This window comes from Heloderma suspectum, chromosome 2 (genome assembly GCF_057233095.1).
Source record: "Heloderma suspectum isolate Gila_16-S chromosome 2, 16-S_ref, whole genome shotgun sequence".
NCBI classification, from domain to species: domain Eukaryota; kingdom Metazoa; phylum Chordata; class Lepidosauria; order Squamata; family Helodermatidae; genus Heloderma; species Heloderma suspectum.
Window position 1 is genome coordinate 19,047,355 of NC_139459.1, and position 22,268 is coordinate 19,069,622.

At 45.5% G+C, this 22,268-nt stretch overlaps 1 protein-coding gene and 1 long non-coding RNA gene across 2 annotated transcripts in view; one reads left to right on the forward strand and one right to left on the reverse strand.

The window, feature by feature from the left end:
- The window catches only part of DCC (DCC netrin 1 receptor), a 1,145,836-nt gene that overhangs the window by 339,252 nt on the left and 784,316 nt on the right, over positions 1–22,268 (forward strand). The gene's annotated exons all lie outside the window — the stretch shown is intronic.
- The window catches only part of LOC146351962 (uncharacterized), a 52,750-nt gene continuing 42,564 nt past the window's right edge, over positions 12,083–22,268 (reverse strand). The window contains exons 5-6 of the long non-coding RNA XR_014787500.1: positions 19,450–19,531; positions 12,083–13,351 (exon numbers count right to left, since the gene is read on the reverse strand). This is a non-coding gene — a long non-coding RNA (uncharacterized LOC146351962). The remainder of the gene's footprint in view (positions 13,352–19,449; positions 19,532–22,268) is intronic.

A 22,268-nucleotide genomic window follows, 5' to 3' on the forward strand; every position in this document is an offset into this window, starting at 1 on the left:
GACTGCAGGAACGCAAACGGCGGTGGCTATGGCCACCGCCATTTGCGTCCCTGCTAGCCAGCGGCCGGATGTCCGGCCTACGCTATTTGCGTAGGATGTCCAGCCTACGCTATTAGATGCTACGCTATTTGTGTTCCCCTTATTTTCGCCGTCTTAGTCTACGTAAATGTTCACGTAGACTAAGACGTGCCAAAATAAAGAACGCAAATGGCGGCAGCCATGGGTGCCGCCATTTGCGTACATGCGTGTTTTTTTTTAAAAAAAAATCAGCCGTGTTAGGCTATGTAAACATTTACAGAGCCTATCATGGCTGACTGCAGGGACGCAAACAGCGCCAGCTATGGCCGCCGCCATTTGTGTCCCTGCTAGCCAGCGGCTGGATGTCCGGCTGCTGGTGGAGCTGGCCGGCAGCTCCGCAGAATTGCTGTGGAGCACAGCCGGCCGGCCAGGATTCTGGGGGGAAGGAATGGAGCACCTCCCCCCCCGGCCAGGATTCCGGGGGGAGGGACGGAATGCCTCCCCCCCACCATCAACATAATCCGCGGAAAGGTAAGTCACTTTCGTACATCCCTACATCCCTAATAAGAACATAAGAAGAACCATGCTGGATGAGATCCAGTCCAGCATTCTGTTCACACAGTGGCCAACCAGCTGCCACAGGAAACCCACAAGCAGGTCAGGAGTGCAAAGACACCCTCCCACCCATGTTTCCCAGCAACTGGTCACATAGGCTCACTTCCTCTGATACCAGAGATAGTATATAGCTATCAGGACTAGGGATGTCAGAGAATTCCGCCACGGATCCCAGGGAGGCTGAATTCCAGTGAATTCGGCCCCATGGAATCTGTGGTGGAACGGAGCAACCTGACCTACCACCCTGCAAAAGCCCCACGAAACGGAGCCTACCTGGCTGCGGCTCCAGCGGTGGCTCTGATGGCAGCAGCGGCTCTGGCTGCTGCCAGGCTGCAGCCACAAATGGCGTCTGCTACACTGGCCGCCATTTGCATTCCTTCACTGAGCCACCCGTGATAGGCTACGTAAATATTTACATAGCCTATCATGACTCAGCGAAGGGATGCAAATGGTGGCCGCTATGCTGGCACGCCATTTGCGTCCGCAGACCTGCCGCAGCTGGATGCCCAACTGTGGATGCACCTGGCTGGCGGCTCCGCAGAGTCGGTGCAGAGCGGAGCCAGCTGGGGAGGATTCCGCGGGGAGGAACAGAGTGCCTCCCCCCCGGGGATGCCACTTATGAAACAGGCAAGTGTTTTTGTACATCCCTAATCAGGACTAGTAGCCATTGATAGCTTTATCCCCCATGAATTTGTCCAATCCCCTTTTAAAACCAGGTGAATTCCATAGTTTAACTATATGCTGTGTGAGGAAATGCTTCGTTTTAGCTGTCATGAATCTCCTACCAATCAGCTTCATGGGTTGACCCCTTTGGGTTCTAGTATTATGAGAGAAGGAGAAAAAAAAGGTCTCCCTATCCACTTTCTCCACACCATGCATCATTTTGTACACCTCTACCATGACTTCCCTTACTTATCTTTTTTCTAAGCTAGAAGTTGTAACCTTTCCTCATAGGGGATTTTAATCCAGCCCCTTGATCATTTTAGTTGCCCTTTTCTGTACTATTTCCAGCTCTACAGTATCCTTTTTTAGCTATGATGACCAGAGCTGTACAGAGGATTCTGAGCGTGGTTGCATAAGTGTGGTTTGTACAAGGGGAGTATGTACAAAGAGGCCTAGCCTCTGCAATATTAGAGGTTCTTAACACTTGCAACATGATGGTATAGTGTGCAGCTCACGGATACCTCTGGACTATTCTAGATTCTTGCCTCATAAACTCCAAGGCATGGAGATGGGGGCAAACTTCCTGCCACTCCCTGTACAGAGGACGCTTCCACATATATTTGATGATGGGTTGGAACCTACCAGAAAGTAGTGGTTTTGTAGCCTGCCCTGGAAATTATTCTGCTGCCAAATTCTGTGAGGGGTCAAATTCTGCCCATCCTTAGTAGAAACACAACTCTTCTGTTGCAGGGGAAGTCAAGGCTTCCCTCCAGGTTGTGCCTCTAATGGAGGAAGCCATCGTTCAAAATGCAATTTGAGGCTTCTGGTTTTCCCTCCTGCGCAAAATCTTGGTTACGTTTTAGAAGATTGATGAAAACCTTCCTGTTCCACCAGGCTTTTGGAAGGTAATTAGTACTGTTCCTGTTCTGCATTTTTATGGTGTTCATATATTGGGATTTTATAGTCAAGAAGGTGGTTTTTATATTGTTGCTTTGCACTAGTTTGATGTGTTTTGTACTTTGTTTCCAGCATGCTTGTGGAGCTGTGCTCTTATAAATATTAAAATAATAAATAAATGAAATTCAGCTCTCCCCCCAGCAATTCTCCATTGGTGTTGGCACTCATGAGGGAAAGGAAGTTCTGCTCTGGGGTACTGTAAATATATGTATTTTCAGCATGTCATAGAAATCTAGCATCTAAATATGGGGCTTTGGAGAACTGCACAGTTTTGAAAACATCCACATTCTTCATTTCCAATCATCTCTGGAATTATCATATATAAGATGCATGACCTAACTTCCTCATGCCATGGGTCCCCCCCTCCCTTGAACAAGCAGGGCAGGGTAAATTCAAGCAGGGTGGGTTTTTATCACTTTGTATTAGGGTTGTTGCGGGTGCTGGGGGGGGCAGTGGAGTCTGATGGGCTCCCTCCTGCTCAGTCTCCAGGACCACACCCACTGAGCTGCCACCCTTGGTCGCCAAGCCAAGCAAGCCCCCAGCACTTACTAGACCTGTCCATGAGCACCAGGCACTGTCCACTCCCTTAGCAAGTCACCATTTTACCAAAAAACAAAAAGGAAACTTGTTCTTTTCCATAAATCTAATCTTACACAAATAGTGGCTGTAAAAGAGCCATGTCTACAACATTACAGGCATAAATGGACGATTTACACCTATACTTTTGCTTAGATGGGCTCTTGTGGCTGCCATTTGTGTAAGATTAGATTTACAGAAAATAATGAGTCACCATGGCGACTCGCTGAGGGAGTGGACGGCTGCTGGACCTGCTCACTGGGTGTGCGGCTGCTCTGTGAGCGGGTCCAGGTGATCGAAGGGGGGGGGAGTGAGCAAGGGCAGCGACTTGGCGAAAAACTCAGAGAACCTGGATGGAGGTGAGTCCATCCATCCCTACTTGACACTACAGGGGAGAGAAAAGGAGGACATATGGGGAAACTGTTCCCAGACTGAATGGCATAAATTTGTCTTAATGTCCAAGTCTATAGGTTGCAGAATGTATCCGAAATTAGTTGGGTTTTGATCAGGATTTACCTAGTTCACTCCTTCCAGACCAAACATGGACTTGAACGCAATCTGTGGTCAAAGTCCATACATTCCTGAGCTTGCAATGAGATTTACTGCCCCTCCCCACACACACGAATGTGTGAAAGCACATTTTAAAAAGGCTCATGACAAATTGCACGCTTAAAAAAAAATGCACAAAGATGCTTTAATCAATGGCAGAACATGTGTAAATTTCTAAGAGTTATACAATTGATGCATACATTTGGAAAAATGTGCATGAAAATATGCATTCATTTTCATGGGGGAAAAAAAGAAGATTGCGATCTGCCACAGAGATGAGACGGAACAAGCTTTGAGGTGGGTTTGAAGAACTTCGATGAACTCAAGCTTTGCCTGTAAGCACACCCCTAATGGGTTGCATCCAATGTTAGTCTACTTAAGATCAATTCATTAAAATGGGTCTACTCTAAGTAGGACTAATAGGGATGTATGAATTGTGCAAAATCCACTCCATTTCTGTTTCACGGATTGTTAGGTGCTTTTTGTTCTGTTGTCCACCCACAGACAGATGCATTTCTTTTTTCATCATGTGGAAAAATACACAAATAATTACGTAAGAGGTTTCATAAAAAAATTACACAATTTACCTTAGTATGTAGCATTTAGCATATTGTCCCCCATTCCATTCAACTTTTCCTCAGCAGGAACCTGTGCTTTTTCCTATGAAAAATTAAATATGTGTAAATTTTGGGAAAGTTAAAAAAATAAATAAAATCCAAAGTCCTCAAACTTCATGCGGCCCGAGGGGATGCTTTGCAGCAGATTCCACGGGTCGGATTCTTAGAAATCTGAGCTTATTTTAGTCCATCTCAAATTTCTCCAGCATCCCTAAAGACTGATTTATAACTGGGGTGGCATGAATCCCTTTTGACATAGCTTTACACAACCCTCTTTGTCTAGGCCCCAGCCACTTACCTCGAGGGGGCAATCAGTTCTTCTACACAGATTCCACATGTGTACAAGTTGTATGCATATATGGCATCTCTGCACAATCTCAATTGTGAAAGAAAAAAGCAGGGTAGATGCCATGTTCTTGAATGTGTGTAGGGTCTGTGCTGTGGAATAGCTACTTAGGGCAGTGATATTCAAGCTCCCTGTTCCTGCAGGTATGGTGGCCATGTGTTCCACCGTACCGGGGGAAGCCAAATACAGGAGTTTCCTGTATTTGGAAGCACCCTCTATTTGAAGGGCTGTCCAGTCCAAATCCAGTTTAAAGTCAAAGAATCCTAAGGAGGGAAAGCAGAGTTCTTGAAGTTGCCCACCACAGTTAGGGATGGGTGGATTCCCTACCTGTTCCTCCACTTGGGAATCTGCCTGCGGGGGGAGGTGATCCATTCCCCCCCTGAATCCTCCCTGCGTGAAAAACCAGAGACGCAAATGATGTCAACTGTGCCATTTGCAGCCGTAAAGCTCTTAGTTTAAGCTAAATGCAGCCATTTACAGCTTCAGTTAGCTTAATCTAATTGCTTTCCAGCTGCAAATGGCATCTGCTATGCCACTTGTGTCTGGAGTCAGTCAGCCCAGCCAGCGATACAGCAATGGCAGCTGTATTGCTGGTGCTTCAGAGCCAGCTGGCAGGGAGGATCCGGCCAGGGAGGATTCCTCAGGGAGGTGGAGGTAAGTGATCTGTTCCTCCACAGACTCAAAAGGATCTGGCCTCACTGGGATCCCTGGAGAAATTATCCGCCATCTCTAATCACAGTTAACACCTGGAAAGTAGCAGACTAAGCAGGTGGAGGGGTCACCTGGTAACAGAGTCTTCTCCATTATGTTGAGATGTATTGTATTTCTATTTAAATTATAGTAAGCATTTCTAACTTTCTCTTTGTCTTTTATTTATTTATTTGCAAAGTTTATATACTTCTCCATATCTAAACAGATTCCAGAACAGTGAACAATAACAGATAAAAAGAATAAAAAGGTAATATTAAAACATATTTAAAAAATAAAACAACCTATTATTTTTAAAAAACAGAATACCAATCATCATCACCATCATCATCATAGCTGGTCAATCAAGAAAGGCTTCTTCAAATGAAGATGCCTTCAGCCGGTGCCAAAAAGACACAATGTTGGTGCCTGCCTGACTTCCAGAGGCAGGGAGTTCCACAGAAAGGGAGCCCCCACACTGAAGTCTCTACTCCAGGTGGACTCCAATCGGGCCATAGGCCCATGCCGAATCACCAGAAGCATTCCATCCAATGACCTCAGTGACCAGGCACATTGGTAAGGGAGAAGGCCCTCTCTCGGGTATCCTGATCCCAAGTTGTTTGGGTCTTTGTACACTAGTACCTCAACCTTAAACCTGGCCCAGTAGTGAACAGGCAGCCGATGAAGTTCCCTCAGCAAAGGAGTTACATGCTGAAAAGGGGCAGCTCCTGACAACAGCTGAGCTGCTGCATTCTGAACTAGCTCCAGCTTCCAGACAGCACTCCCCCCCCCCCGTGTGTGTGTGTGTGTGTGTGTGTGAATGTAATTAAAATGGTGTCATACTTTGCCTTCTTTTTTGGTGATGTGTAAGTGTTCACCCTGTCCATATGTGTGGTAGAGTAGTAGGGGTGGCAGAGAATTCCGCCATGGATTCCAATGAATGGATTCCCCCGGAGTCCGTGGCGGAACGGACCATTCCCCCCCACCACCCCGCGAACTTTGTCCCAGACGGACCCTACCAGGCACTCTCTGGGTCTGGGTCCGTCCGCTGAGTCCTTGCGTCCGCTGCTGGTGTGTGGATGCAAATGGCGTCCAGTGTAGCAGACACCATTTGCATTCCTGGTCTTTTCATGATAGGCTATGTAAATATTTACTTAGCCTATCACAGCAAAGTGCAGGGACTCAAATAGCATCCGCTATGCCATTTGCTTCCCTGCTCTTTTCGTAATAGGCTACATAAATATTTAGCCTATCACGAAAGGATCAGGGATGCAAATGGTGTCCGCTATGCAGGGCAGTGGATGGAAGTCCGGCTGCAGATGGGCCCAGCCGGCGGCTCAGCAGACTCACCACGGAATGGAGCTGGCCAGGGAGGATCCCAGGGGGAGGAATGGATCACCTCCCCCCCCACGGACCCCCCCAAGGCAGATTGGTGAGTGGGGTTCATACACCCCTATAGAGTAGTGCTGGTCTCCTTTCTCCTTGTTTTGGGGTTTTGCTTGATATATGGGGTGGGGGAGGGGTTTCAGGTGAACTCTGAAGAAGGACAAAGGTGTCACCCTGGAGAAATTTGCACCATGTGGGGGGGAGGGAGGGGAGAGTGCTTCCCATTTCCCCCTTTGTGCCATTTAAAAGTTGCTGGCTGTACAGATGACTCCAGTGGGATGGCGCAGGGATGATGCTCTCGTCAGCACTATCCCACCTCCCCAGAGGTGCTTCCTGTATGGCACTAGCATACCTGTACCAGTAGAATGATGCTGGGATGTCCAGGCACCTCTTTTGAGCTGAAAATTCTTCTTCAAACAGCTTCTAGCTAAGCGGTGACATCATTATGCTTCAGCTCTCTTCATTCATGCTACAGCAAGAGAAGTATTTTTTTTGTAAATGTCATTTTGACCTTTATTTTTAGAAAATATTCAAAAAATATATTTAATCAGCCTGCATAAGCTTGCTGTTGTTATTGTTACTTGCAGAAGGATGAGAGTCTAGCATTTAATTAAAGTGTATTCTGAAGTAGTGTTGGTTTTATTGTATATTGTTCTTGCCAAATTTCTAAATAGTTTTCAAATAGTTTTTGTTGCTTTTGTTGTTTTCCATTGGTCCAGGAAACCAGAACTCATTTATCTAGTCTCCACTTTAATTCTTTAACACTTCTTAAATATAAAGGGATTTTTTTTTTCTGTCTTGCAATGCCTTTTATTCATAAGAGCACTGCAATAATATTTTTGTCGATGCCAGCACATTAGTAACTGTTAAAGGCATCCACGTTCAGTTCTTTTGCCTTGCCACATAAACTTCAGCAATTACTTACCAAACTCTCAAAGATCCCCTTGTTTTTGTAACGTGTGTCTCCATCGTACACAGTGCATAGGCTTAAGTACAATAGGGACAATGGAATCAATTACTTAGGGAAGTAGTGGGCTCTCCCACATTCAAGATGAAGCTGGACAGCCATCTGTCAGGGATGCTTTGACTTAGATTCCTCCAATGAGCAGGGGGGTGGACTCGAAGGTCTTATAGGCCCCTTCCAACCCTACTATCCTATGATTCTATGATTCTAGGGCAGGTAATCAATAGAGGTGTTGCTGAGTGTTGGAACATGTGTGTGTTCAGTAGGGATGTTGGAGAATTCCGCCACCGATTCCAGAGAGGCCGAATTCCAGTAAATTCACACACACCCGGAATCCATGGCGGAACGAAGCAACCTGCCCACCACCCCGCTAAATGGGCCCGGAATGGAGCCTACCTGGTGTCGGCCGTCCGGTGCTGTGCAAATGGCTGTAATAGGTTACGTAAGTATGTACGTAGCCTATCACAGCTAATGCAGAGACGCCATTTGCGTCCCTGCAGAGGCCGTGATAGGCTATGTAAATACTTACGTAGCCTATCACTGAAAAAGGCAGGAACGCAAATGGTGGCCGCTACGCCATTTGCATCCCTGCCTTTTCTTTTGCCGTGATAGGCTACGTATATATTTACGTAGCCTATCACGGCAAAAGACAGGAATGTAGGGATGTACGAAAGTGACTTCCTTTCCGCAGATTATGCTGATGCTGGGGGGGAGGCATTCCGTCCCTCCCCCGGAATCCTGGCCAGGGGGGGAGGCACTCTGTTCCTTCCCCCCAGAATCCTGGCTGGCCGGCTCCGCTCCGCAGGGATTCTGCGGAGCTGCTGGCCGGCTCCGCCAGCAGCCGGACATCCAGCCGCTGGCTAGCAGGGAGGCAAATGGCAGCGGCTGTAGCCGCCGCTGTTTGCATCCCTGCAGTCAGTCGTGATAGGCTACGTAAATGTTTACGTAGCCTATCACAGCTGATTTTAAAAAAACAACGCGCGTACGCAAATGTCGGCGGCCATGGCCGCCACCATTTGCATTCTTTATTTTGGCACGTCTTAGTCTACGTAAACATTTACGTAGACTAAGATGGCGAAAATAAGGGGAATGCAAAGAGCGTAGCATCTACGCTATTTGCGTTCCCCTTATTTTTGCCGTCTTAGTCTATGTAAATGTTTACGTAGACTAAGATGTGCCAAAATAAGGAATGCAAATGGCGGCGGCCATGGCCGCCGCCATTTGCGTACGCACATTTTTTTTTTAAGTCAGCCGTGATAGGCTACGTAAAGATTTACATAGCCTATCATGGTGTTTTTTAAAAATCTAGCCGTGATAGGCTACGTAAATCTTTACGTAGCCTATCACTTTTTTTGTTTTTGTTTTTAACTGGAAATGGCAGCGGCGGCAGCTGGTCAGAATGCCGGCCACTGCAGCCGCTGCCGCCGAACTGCCACCACCACCGAACTGCTGCTGCAGCCGCCGCTGGAGCCGCCGCCGCCAGGAAGATCCGCCCAAGTTAAGTCCCATCCTGGGGGGGTGGCGGGCCGTTCTGCCACCAATTTCGGGGGGCCGAATGCGCTGGCATTTGGCCTCCCCGAGATCCGTGGCGGAACTTTCGTACATCCCTACAGGGATGCAAAGGGTGTAGCGGCCGCCGTTTCTGTCCCCGCTTTTGCCGTGTTAGGCTACATAAATATTGACGTAGCCTATCACAGCTCAGAGAAGGGATGCAAATGGCGGCCCCTATGCTGGCCGCCATTTGCAGCCGCAGACCTGCCACAGCCGGATGCCCGGCTGCGGATGCACCTGGCCAGCGGCTCCGCGGAGTAACCACAGAGCGGAGCCGGCTGGGGAGGATTTCAGGGGGAGAGCGCCTCCCACCCTACCGTGGATGCCACTTACGAAACAGGTAAGTGGTTTCGTACATCCCTAGTGTTCAGAAATGACCCCTCAAAGGAGGAAATGTGTCACCAAAAAAGAGGACAAAAGAGGACACCGTTTGTATGACATTTCCATATGGTAATTTACATGTATAAATGCAAATTTAGAAATAATTATTATAATTTAAATAAAACAGTACATTTCACCATAGTCTGGATGACTATGATCAGGTGGCCTGTGTGCCTTGCTTAGTCTGCTGTCCAGGTATTGATGATGGGCAACTTCAACTAATCTTCAGTGGGGGGCTGAATTATCCCCCACCAGGCCCACTACAGGCCAGATGACCATCACCGTGCCCCATTTTTTACTTTCTCAGTGCTGAGAAATGCATGGAGCTCTCTGCTTTTCTCAGCATTGAGAAAGGGTCCCCTGCCACCTGCATTGTAAGAACATAAGAAGACCATGCTGGATCAGATCTAGTCCAGCATGCTGTTCAAACAGTGGCCAACCAGCTGTCAACCGGGAAACCCACAAACAGGACATGAGGGCAACAGAACCACCCACCCATGTTCCCCAGCAACTGGTGTACATAGACATATTGCCTCTGATACTTGAGGTAGCATTTAGCCATCAGAACTAGTAACCATTGATAGCCTTCTCTTCCATGAATTTGTCCAACTTCCTTTTAAAGCCATCCAATTTGGTGGTCATCACTACATTTTGTGGAACTGAATTCCATAGTTCAACTATGCGCTGAGTGAAGAAGTCTTTCCTTTTATCTGTCCTGAGTCTCCCACCAATCAGCTTCATGGGATGACCCCATTGAGTTCTAGTATTATGAGAGAGAGAGAGAGAGAGAGAAAATGTCTCCCTATCCACTTTCTCCACGCCATGCCTAATTTTGTGCACCTCTATCATGTCTCCTGACCTCGCCTTTTTTTCTCAGATCAAAGATAACAGCAGAGATTCCTCCAGAGGTGAATCCTCCAGAGGTGGGGCTTGGAGGCTAAGCCTCAACCTCTTGACACCCCCCTGGAAGACCCCAAGGAGACTCCATGTGCTAGAATGGGGAGCCTGGCATGCCAGATTAGGACTGCAGACTGGGGCTTCTGCACCCCTGCCATGTAGATACAGAGAAATAATTTGCTTAAACACCCTCAAGCCTGAGCCACATTGTATTATAGCCTCATGGTTTTCTTCATGGTAATGGGCTTGCAACCCAGGGCAAGCTCCCATGAGCTCCAGGCCCTGATAAAATCTCCTTTCCCCATACTTGGACCTGTCCTTGCATGCACCCAAACTGCAGCTATGTATGCTGGAGACTTGTGTTCTTTGACAATCAGACTCCAGGATATGGTTCCCTCCTTGATTTTTGTAGGGATGTCAGAGAATTCCGCCATGGATTCCAGTGAGGCCAGATTCATTAGAATCCGGCCCCCCGGAATCCATGGCGGAACGGCCTCCCGCCCCCCCGTGAAATCCCTCCACAACGGATAATACCTGGGGCAGATGCGGCGCGGCTCTGGCAGCGGCTCTGGCAGCGGTGGCTGGATTCTCAGCTGGCTGCAGCCGGGCTGCTGCAGCCACCATTTGCGGTGATAGGCTACATAAGTATTTATGTAGCCTATCATGGCAAAGAGCAGGGATGCAAATGGCAGCTGCTACGCCATTTGGCATACGCCATTTGCATGGCTGCCTTTACCGTGACAGGCTACGTAAATACTTACGTAGCCTATCACGGCAAAGAGCAGGGGCGCAAATGGCGTAGCGGCCACCATTTGCGTCCCTGCTCTTTGCAGTGATAGGCTACATAAGTGCTTACATAGTCTATCACGGCTGCTTGCAAGGATGCAAATGGTGGCCGCTATGACGGCCGCCATTTGTGGTCACAGCAGCCCGGCCACGGCTGGAACTCCAGCTACGGATGGCCCCGACCGGCAGTTCCACGGAGCCACCGCTCCATGGAGCCAGCCAGGGAGGATTCCAGAGGGAGGGATGGAGCTCCTCCCCCCACCACGGATACCCCTGTGCGGAGCCAGGTAAGGGATTCGTACATCCCTAGATTTTTGTTATCTGTCCTTACATCTGTCTTATTTTGTGAGCATCACCTTTCAGTGTGCAGATCCTCTCTGGGTTGTCTTTGAGCTAGGGATGTGAGAACCTACCTCCATCTGGGTTCTCCGGATGCCGGCCCAGCCCCTGCCCCTGCTCACTGTTCCTCGGACCATGCTTGAGCCCCTCCCATACTCAGCGAGCAGCCCACACTCACCCCAGCAGCCTTGTCAAGCTCTGCGGTCATCATTTAAAAATAAAATAAAATGAAATGGCGACCACAAAAATGCCCATGTTTTTGTATGCGCGAAAATGTGCATTTTGCGAATGCACATATTTTCACATGTGAAATGCACATTTTTGCGAAGGCACACATTAGTGTATGCACAAAAAAGTGCATTTTTGGAAAATGCACGTTTTCATGCACACACAAATATGCGCATTCACAGTTCGCATACGCAAATATATACATTCGCAAAATACACATATTTGTGTGTACATAAATTTGTTCATTTTTGCCATCACCATTTTATTTCTCAAGAAATGGCAACCACAAAGCTCAATGAGGCCACCAGGGTGAGTGCAGGCCATCTGCTGAGCATGGGCAGGGGGCAAGCAGAGGCAGGGGCTCGGAGACCGGGGCTCAGTGGTGTGGGTAAGACTGGGTCCGCCAGATTCCCAGACTGAATCAGGCGCCCATGCCATCCCTACTTTGTGTCAAGGGCTCCTTGGAGGGCTCTCTCAGTCTAATCCAGTAGCCAAGTCCATCGCAGACAAAGGGATTCTTTTCAAAGCTTTATTCTTCTTTTACAACTTACAACTCTACAGGTAGCATCTAGATCTGAGCAGCAGCATCCCTATGCCCTAAGTTGGAACAGTTGGTCCCCATTTGAAAGGCAATTACTGGCAGACCCCTGAATATAAGGACTAGGGAGAATTCCTCCCCTTTTCCCTTGGATCCTCTGGGAGCAACCCTTCTTTGAGCGCCAACCGGGCTCTACGCCTCCTTTCCGCGCTCTCCATTTGGCGCCGCTCTCTGCATCTGCGCCGCGCATCCAACCAGTCTGCTATCAGTGCTGGGTCACTCCCTGGACTGCTTTCTAATCTAGGAATGTTGGTGGGAGGAATCTCTGTCAGCTGCGGGCCCTGGGAAAAAGGGGTGCGCTCCTCTCCCAGGAGCGACTGCTCTTCCTCCGAATCAGAACTATTCTGGGATTCTATGGGCTCAGTGTCCACCCTGACACTTTGAGCTTCATCCAGCCAAGAAAGTAGTTCAGCTGCTGCTCTTTAATTCAGTTTGCAAACAAACCCAGAGCGTTCTAATGCTTTTCCTCCTGCCTTCAACATTAGCTTGTTTATTGCAAACCATTTTTCTTTGTCATTCTCTAATTTCCCATAAGTAACATCTGTAAAAAGGGGTGAAAAGAAAAATGATCCCATTTGGGAGAAGACCAAAGCTGACAAACTAGATCACTGGATTTGTTGTGCTTTTTAAAGTATGCTGCAGTGCCTCTGAGTTTCATGTGATCTTGTTTTATACAAATAATATTAAACAATGCCCACATTGCTGACGTTTTGTAGCTTAATAAGACCCTGCATAAGAATTCATTGCTCAGTGTACAACAGGGTGAACTCACTGTTGCTTTTAATTTTTCTTCCCATGTTTCTTAGGTTTAAATAGCGTATCTTGAGCGATGCTGTGAAAATCATACTAGCCATACTGAAACAGTTGGTTTACTATCTCCAGATGTCTTTTAAAATTGACATACTGGCCCATTTCACATAAACAAAAACACATGGCTTGTTTGAAGCGTGGGTTTTCAGAGCCACGGGCAAGCAAGCAAGTGTGCCACCTCCTGTTTGCTTCCTGCTTCTGCTTCACATCCGCTTTCACAGTGATGCCGTGAAAATCATACTAGCCACACTAAAACTGCTGCTATGTCATCACTGGAGGTCTTTCGAAACTGGCATACTGGCCTCGTTCACCTGTTATGCCAATTCATGGGTTGTTTTACCCATGAATTGGTGGGGCTGCATCAGAACATGCAAATTCTGCACCTAGGAAAAAGAAACCAAATGCACAGTTACAAGATGGGGGATACTTGGCTCAACAATAATACAAGCAAGAAGGATCTTGGAATTGTTGTCGATCACAAGCTGAATATGAGCCAACAATGTGATGTGGCTGCAAAAAAGGCAAACATTACTTTAGGCTGCATTAATGTGGAGTACTAGTTCCCCTCTACTCAGCACTGGTTAGTCCTCATCTGGAGTACTGTGACCAGTTCAGGGCACCACACTTTAAGAAGGATGTGGACAAATGGGAAAAGGTTCAGAAGAGGGCAACAAAGATCATCAGGGGACTGGAACCAAAGCCCTATGAGGAGAGACTGAAAGAAGTGGGCATGTTTAGCCTTGAGAAGGGAAGACTGAGGGGAGATATGATAGCACTGTTAAGGTACTTGAAAGGCTGTCATGGAGAGGAAGGCCAGGATCTCTTCTCGATCATCCCAGAGTGCAGGACATGGAATAATGGACTGGTGTAGAGGGCACATGAGGTCACTTTTGGATCAGCCTGCCTGAAATTCCATGCCATCTTTTTTCTAACCCTTTGTTGAGTCATCCCTGAATTCAATATTCTTATCCAAGTTCTATAATTGATGGTGCTGACTAAGGATGGAGAGGGGTTTGGGGAATGGTGCATTGGTGGGTCAGAAACAATTAGGAGATTAGGAAAGTAAGTTTCCTAAGGGGTGCGGAGGGAGATAAGAAGACAGTATCTGACAGTCTGTCTAAAGCCAAAAGCTCTTTCAAGTTTCCAACTCTTTCCTTTGAAGGCTTCTTTGCATACATGAAGCCTGCTTTTTCAACCATGAATGTTGGCAAGTTTTATTTTTTAAAAAAATTCTCATGACCCATTGACCAGGAGGAATTTGGGAATCCTCCCAAAGACCCAGCCCATAATAGGGATGAACAAGTCACCCAGTTCTTCTCTGTAACTGTTCTGCTACCATTCTAATAGTCCAAGTATTCTATGCTACTTGTTTTCTGTCAGGAAAAGCAGATTTCTGAATGCTGGTAATGGTACACGCACCCTCACAACCGGACCCATTCTGAAGAAAACCTGACACCAAATTAGGCTTAGGTCTCAATCAGAGGAGCTTTCTACAAGCATCCCTAACTCTGAATTGAGATGGATGAGCCATGTTTCATCCACCACTTGTACTGACTGGAATGACCACCAAAATCTGGATTAAATTGAAATTCAAAGTGAATTGGAATAGACAAAACATCTGAGGAATGAATATTGGGGAAAGGTTTGATAAGACTGGCAATATTTCTCATGGAGGAAATAATCTCCTTTTGAGGAATTACTTTTCTATCAACCTGAATTAGAATGGCAAAAAATGCAGAATATATATTTTGTTTTTGGCACAGCACAATTTTTTTGGCACATAGGCAGGTAACAAAATGTAGAATTCTGGAGCAGAGTTTGTCCAGGGGCAGGAAGCTTTTGGAAGGAGCTGGAGAAATGGAGCAGCTGGATGAATTCTAAAAGCTGGTCTGGAGAGCTTTGTTATCATTAGGGTATACCTTATCCAAGCACAACCTGATGATGGCTGAAAAAGTGCCTTGATTTAGCAAAAACCTCCAGACTTGAAGGAAATGTCAGCTTCCTAACATGGAAAGCTAAGAATGTCCAGGTAATGCTGTTTTAAAGAAAGAAAAAACCTTTTTAAAATGACCATGCTGCTCCATGGTCATTTTAAAAGGTTTTTCTTTCTTTAAAGCAGCGTTGCTTTAAACAAAGAGTTTATTGCTCAGGCACACCTAAGGCAGCCTTCTTTTGGGAAGCCCCTAGGAAGAGGAAGTGTTTTGGCTGAAAGTAAACGGAGACAGAGGATTTCAATTTAAAAAGAACACCCACAAACAAGGTGGTGAGCACAATTCATTTTTTTTTTAAAGAATACTTTTATTATCGGAATTTACTAAACTGCGTTTTTATTTACAAAAATTCCGCAACTCTTTGTGGATGACGAAAAAAAAGCCGCATGACTGCTGGCTCCGCAGGACCTCATGGTGCCATCCCACAGAGGATTCCATGGCACAGACTGAAGGGAATTCGATCCCGTTTCTAGGGATGGCGGAGAATTATTCCCTGAAACTTCAGGGGGCCGAGCGCCAACGTGTTCGGCCCCCCGAACAAGTTTTGGGGAGAAATCCTCCGCACCCCCCGCACCCCGCACCCCCCCCGGGACGGGACTTACCTTCGCCGAATGTCCCTCCCGGCGGCGGGTCCGGCCGGCGGTTCGGTGGGTGTTGGAGCGGCCCGGCAGCGGCGGCCGGTCTTTCGACCGGCTGCCGCCGCCGCCATTCCAATAAAAGTTTTTTTAAAAAAACACCCCCGTGATAGGCTACGTGACGATTAACGTAGCCTATCACAGCTAGATCTGCAAAGTCAGCTGTGATAGGCTACGTTAATCGTCACGTAGCCTATCACAGGTGACTTAAAAAAAAAAAAAAAGCGCGTACGCTAATGGCGGCCCCCATAGGGAGCCGCCATTCCCGTTCCTTATTTGATCGCTGTAGTCTACGTAAAGATTTACGTAGACTACGGCGAAAATAAGGGCAACGCTATTTGCGTTGCCGTTATTTTCGCCGTAGTCTGCGTAAACATTTACGTAGACTACAGCGACTAAATAAGGAATGCGAATGGCGGCTCCCTATGGGGGCCGCCATTAGCGTATGCGCTTTTTTTTTAAGTCACCCGTGATAGGCTACGTGACGATTAACGTAGCCTATCACAGCTGACTTTGCAGATCTAGCCGTGATAGGCTTCGTTAATCGTCACGTAGCCTATCACGGGGGTGTTTTTTTTAAAAAAAAAAAACAATGGAGTTCGCGGCCGGGCGAGGCGGGAAGCCTCCCCCCCGGCCTGAATTTCGGCCGGGGCGAAGCGGGAAGCCTCCCCCCCCAGCCTGAACTTCGCGGGGGGAGCCGCGAAGCGCCTCCCCCCCACCGTGAACAAGCTTCGACGAAAGGTAAGTGCCTTTCGTCCACCCCTACCCATTTCAGTCTGTGATGGAATTCTCTGACATCCCTACCCCTATCATGCTGTGGAACATATAACTGAATCCCTCACTTAGATGTTTGCTCTAATCATAATGTGTCATCCACTTAGGTTGGAAAAGAACACTTCTCATTAGCATGTGCCTTGATGGGGGCTTTTTGTTTGTCTTTGTTTTACTGTGGCCAACTTGAGTCTGTGCTCTTACAAGCTCCACTGCTTCATTTAAGGGCTTTTCCTTTCTGATTGATTAGGCATTTTACCCCATGCTACCAACTGAGAATAATTAGCTGAACCTAGCAATTCAGCAAGCTCAGCAAATTTGAACAGCAGCCTGATTAGAAATGGTTGCTTAACTTCTCGAGGCTCTTAGGGATGAGAATGGGTTGGAGAGTGATGGCTTGTCTGGCTTCAGTGACTGCAAGGGGGATAGAAAATATATATATATATATATATATATGTATGTATGTATGTATGTATGTGTGTGTGTAATTCAGTGTTGCCAATGGATCATTCATACTTTTCGGGGGGGGGAATCATGTTTGCTTTCTGACGCCAAGTTTTCCACTGTGTGTTCTGTGTGATTGCGCTATTTGTATGCTCTTTGCTAGTAAGTGCACGTAAAAGTATCACTGTATGCAGACAGCCCCCTTTCTTACACTCTAGAATACGGATGTATGAGAATTTCAGTTCAGTTCATGAAACATCAGAATTTGCCCCATTTGCAACACCAATTATGAACACAAGAACATTTTTTGGGCAAAGTTCACAAATTCCCAAGCTTATATTTGCAAGCTGTGTTCATTAGAAAAAATGTGCACTTAAAGATGCACATTTTTTTGTGCTTTATTCAGTGGGGTGAAGTACACATTTGGGTGTACGCTTCTTAAAAAATGTGCATATAAATGGACACTTTTCCTGTTTAAACAACAACACAAGCTCACATTCAGGAATGGGAGGGAGGCAGACTGAGTTTTGAGGTAGGACGTGGAGAACCTCTATAAGTTGAACCTTGCTGATTCTCTCACCTCTGCTTTATAATCCCCTCCCCCCTGGTTAATATTGTATGTTCCATATTCATCTGATTATGCGCTTTGACTCAAGATCAGTTCACCTGGACACTGATCATTCCCTAGTTATACACAACTGGTAATGTTGATTAGACTTTGATTAGACAGTTGGCTCACCGCATGTATTAAAACTAGGGATGTCAGAGAAATCCAGACAGGGAGTAGAGTTCAATGAGCTTTCATTGGCTCAGCCCCCCCCCCCCCGATTTTGGCTCATCTTCCACAAGGTAGCCCTAATTGGTCCACAGCAAGTTGGGCCAGCTAGTGAATTTTCCTTAAAAAAATAAAAATAAAAATGCAGAAATAGATATTTGTGCAAAGTTCAGCTGAGATTGGCATGATTTGCACAAATTGTGGCCCTGCTTTGTACAAATCACACAAATTTCATCTGAAATTTGCAAAAATTAAGTCTGCAATTTCTGCAAATGTCTATTACTGCCAATGAATTTTTAAAAAGGGGAAAAGTTCCCAGATTTCAGGAGAAACCTGTGACTCAGCTTGTAAATTGCAGCTGCTTATGCAAATGTCTATTTCCGCAAAAAGTAATAATTTTTAAAAATGGAAAAAAGTTCATGGATTTTGGGAAAAACTTGTGGTTCAGCTCACAAATGTGAGCTGACCCAGGTATGCTCTGAAAAGGGCCAGATTTCCTCGTGATCGACATCCCTAATTAAAAGGGTGGGAAAGGATGTCTCTACATTTACCCAAGTATTATGAATCCAAAATGATGATTAGAATTTATTTATTAAAGACCAGCAATGTCTATTATGAGTTTATAGGGAAGTGGAGACATCAATCTTGTAGATGAAAAGCTGCTGGCCTGCTGCAATAAAAGCAACAATGGAGCCTCTGGCATCTTAAAGATTATCCAGTGTATTGTGGCAAGCGCTGTCATAAGGCAGTACTAACTTCATCAGATGCATATTGGAAAACACAGAATCTAGGGGCCAACTTGCACTTACCAGTAGGGATGAGTGAAATAGTCAGTTTTGTTTACTCCAGAATTCATTCATTCATCCATTCATAAATAAATCTATCTCGGGTTCTTTCTTTCCCAAATATGAAGAATTTTGCGAATTTAGGTAAATTCTTATAAAAAATGAATTGCAACAAAATGATCACCCATTTGCACCAACCAAATTCAATAGGCACAGCTCTTCCCCAGCATGCAGAAAGCCGTGATGTTCCTTCCTGTCACATAGCTGTTAAACACGAGCAGCCTGTCAGGAATAAAGACAGGCGGTTGGCAACCCTAATCAACACTCCATGGATGGATCCACTGACATTGAAACCCAGACTTTTAAGATGGACACATCGGTCACTTTCGGTTTCTCAAACTTTTGATTTTTTTTTTTTTTAGTATCTCAGCTTCTTTTTGTCCCAGATATGGAGAATTAATAAATTCTTACAAAAACTGAAATGAAACAAATGCTCACCAAGTCCTACTTTAGCAGAGGTGTTGACTCCAATGTCAGTGGGGCAGTGGATTTGTCTAAGTGGATCCATCCAGTCAAAACTCTAAAGGAGCTATTCAAGACACTGAACCCTATCTCCAAAATATGTGCAGCACATTGGATAGCTCCTTCAAAGTTCTGATTGGTTCTGGTTCTGACTGAAACCCAGAGCAGATGCACTGCCCCACTGACACTTATTTCTTTATTTAGCCATCACCCTCTACTGTCCCGCTTACCAGCAGTGGCTCCTTCTCTGTGGCTACTTATCTCTCGGTAAATGTAGGCAGGGAGATTTTTGTGGATGGGTAGTGGGATCTTGTGTAAAGAACTTCATTCCTATCCCTCCTCCAGGGTTAGTACAATTCTTGTGGTCCCTCCACTCCTCTGTTACCAAAGTAGCTTATTGACAACACACTTTGCACTGACTGTAGAGATTTAATAGAGCCAATCCTGATATTTACTTCAAAGCACAATGATGCAACCCCTTAAATGTCTGTACATGAAGAAACCTGTGAATGTCATGTGTTACTTCATAACATTTTGAAAATGAAATAGAATTAAAACCTTCTGTTTGGAGAATTTATAAAGGAGCTCAATATTTCTTGAGTGTTGTCTGTGTGAGATCATTTCTCAGGAAAGCTCCAGGCTGCAAAAAGAAAATGAAAGTTCATCAGTAGAGCCCTTAACCTTTAAACATGATAACTGACTTTGAGTATTATCAAACTTCAGTTATTATATCATCATGAATTATTTGTGTACCTAATAGAATGCTGAAAAATAAGACTGCAGTAATAAAAGGATCAACGTTTAAAAATTTCATTTTGCTGAAGTAATTTTCCCACACATTTATAACTAAGCCTGAGGGTAGGACATCTTTGAAATGATTTTGTTTTAAACTTTCATGTCTGAATGCTTGCTAAATTAGATCTGGTAGAACAGGTCTCAAAAAATGAGATCAGATTAGTCTGGCAGAACAAATCCTGCCTGACTACTCTGATCTCTCTCTCTCTCTCTCTCTCTTTGGATGAGGTAACCTCCCTTGTGGACTGTGGGAATGCTGTGGACATAATATACCTCAACTTCAGCAAAGCTTTCGACAAAGTGCCCCATTATATCCTGATGAGCAAACTAGCTCAAAGTGGGCTAGATGAAACAACGATCTGGTGGATCCACAGTTGGCTACAGAATCGGACTCAAAGAGTGCTTATCAATGGGACCTTCTCAAACTGGGGAGAGGTAACGAGCAGGGAACCTCAACATTTTTATTAATGACTTGGAGGAGGAGGTGCAGGGAATGCATATCAAATGTTCAGATGACACAAAATTGGGTGAGATAGCCAATATCCTGGAAGACAGGAAACAAAATTCAAAGGGATCTTGATAGACTGGAGTGCTGGGCTGAAAACAACAGAATGACATTTAATAGGGATAAATGCCAAGTTCTGCACCTAGGAAAAAGAAACCAAACACACAGTTACAAGATGGGGGATATTTGACTCAACAATACTACAGGCGAGAAGGATCTTGGAATTGTTGCAGATTACAAGTTGAATATGAGCCAGTAATGTGATGTGGCTGCAAAAAAGGCAAATGCTATTTTGGGTTGCATTAACAGAAGTATACCTTCCAAATCACATGAAGTACTAGTTCCCCTCTACTCAGCACTGGTTAGGCCTCATCTGGAGTACTGTGTCCAGTTCTGGGCACCACACTTTAAGAAGAATGCAGACAAACTGGAAAAGGTTCAGAGGAAGGCAACCAAGATGATCAGGTGACTGGAATCAAAGCCCTATGAGGAGAGACTGAAAGAACTGGGCATTTTTAGCCTTGAAAAGAGAAGACTGAAGGGAGATATGATAGCACCTACTTGAAAGGTTCTCACAGAGAGGAAAGCCAGGATCTCTTCTCTATTATCTCAGAGTGCAGGACACAGAATAATGGGCTCAAGTGACAGGAAGCCAGATCCCAGCTGAACATCAGGAAAAACTTCCTGACTGTTAGAGCAATATGACAATAGAACCAATTATTTTGGGAGGTAGTGGGATCTCCCACACTGGAGGCATTCAAGACAAGGCTGGACCACCATCTGTCAGGGATGCTCTGACTTGGATTCCTGCACTGAGCAGGGGGTTGGACTTGATGGTCTTACAGGTCCCTTCCAACCACACTATTCTATGACTCTGTGATTCAATGACCTTGAATAGATGATACGTTTATCATGTGATCATCTTCCATAGGGCTGTTTTTGTTTGTAGTAGTAGTAGTAGTTGGTTTGGTTTTGTTTTTGTTTAGAAATAGCACCTGCTATTTATAAGCAAACAAACAAAGAGCTTGGGAGAGATCATCATATGACCAATAGGGATGTGCGTACAAGCAAAAGTTGAGCTCACTGAAGTGCTCCAAATTCCACCTCAAAGCTCTTTCCATCTTGCGTCCATATCAAATTGCATCAAAATCTGTGCATATTTTTGTGTGTATTTTTCCAAATGGCTCCCTTCCATGTCACTGAGGTAAACATGGGACCTAGCTTTAAGAATAGCTCAGTAATCCAAAAGAAGCATCTTTTGGAACTGCAGTAAGGCAGGACTTAAATTTTGGCTTGCACCAAAACCTTGCAGAAATCTAAAGTCACAACGTCCCAAGTTAAACGAGAGGTATAGCAAATTCATATTCAATTGAGATAAACATGGAGTAAAGCATAAGTGTTGGCAAGCATTATTAATATGCACCTCGATGAGTCCAGTAGTAAAACAAAGAAACAAAATTTAAAAGCACAGTGCATTTAAATGAGGTATGTTAAACCTTTCTTTCATTGTTGGTTCATCCACTTCCCTATATTTAGTAGACCTGAACACTCATTTCACAAACATTGCAAGGCAGTAAACGGAAGTGCTTCTCAATCAAATGCCAGGGGAAGGCAGGCTCCCCTGTCTTGGTCCTCTGAAGATGCTACTGAGTAGATCAAAACTGATCTGCAGAACACTGCTGCATTTTAAGAAACCATTTCAGAAAGCAATAACATGTAAATAATCACATAAGATGGTCAGGGACCATTCAGCTTGCATACTAAAAGGTGTTTGCAACCCAAGCAGAATGGTTTCATTCAAAAGAGATGGTAAAATTAAAGGATCTTCTTTTAACCATCTTCTTTCGTCATACCATTATGCACATAAGTCACAAGCTAGAGCTGTCTACAAATGGCCTCTCTCAATTCTTTACCCTATTTGTGGGGACAGAAAGTGTGTGTGTGTGTGTGTGTGTGTGTGTTGCGGGGAGGATTTTACCATACTTCTCCCAGGGAAGTAGAAATTATCCAACAGTTTCTCGGGGGCGGGCTCACCATTAGCAGTGGCAGCAGCACAGCTTCTTTCTTTTTCCATTAC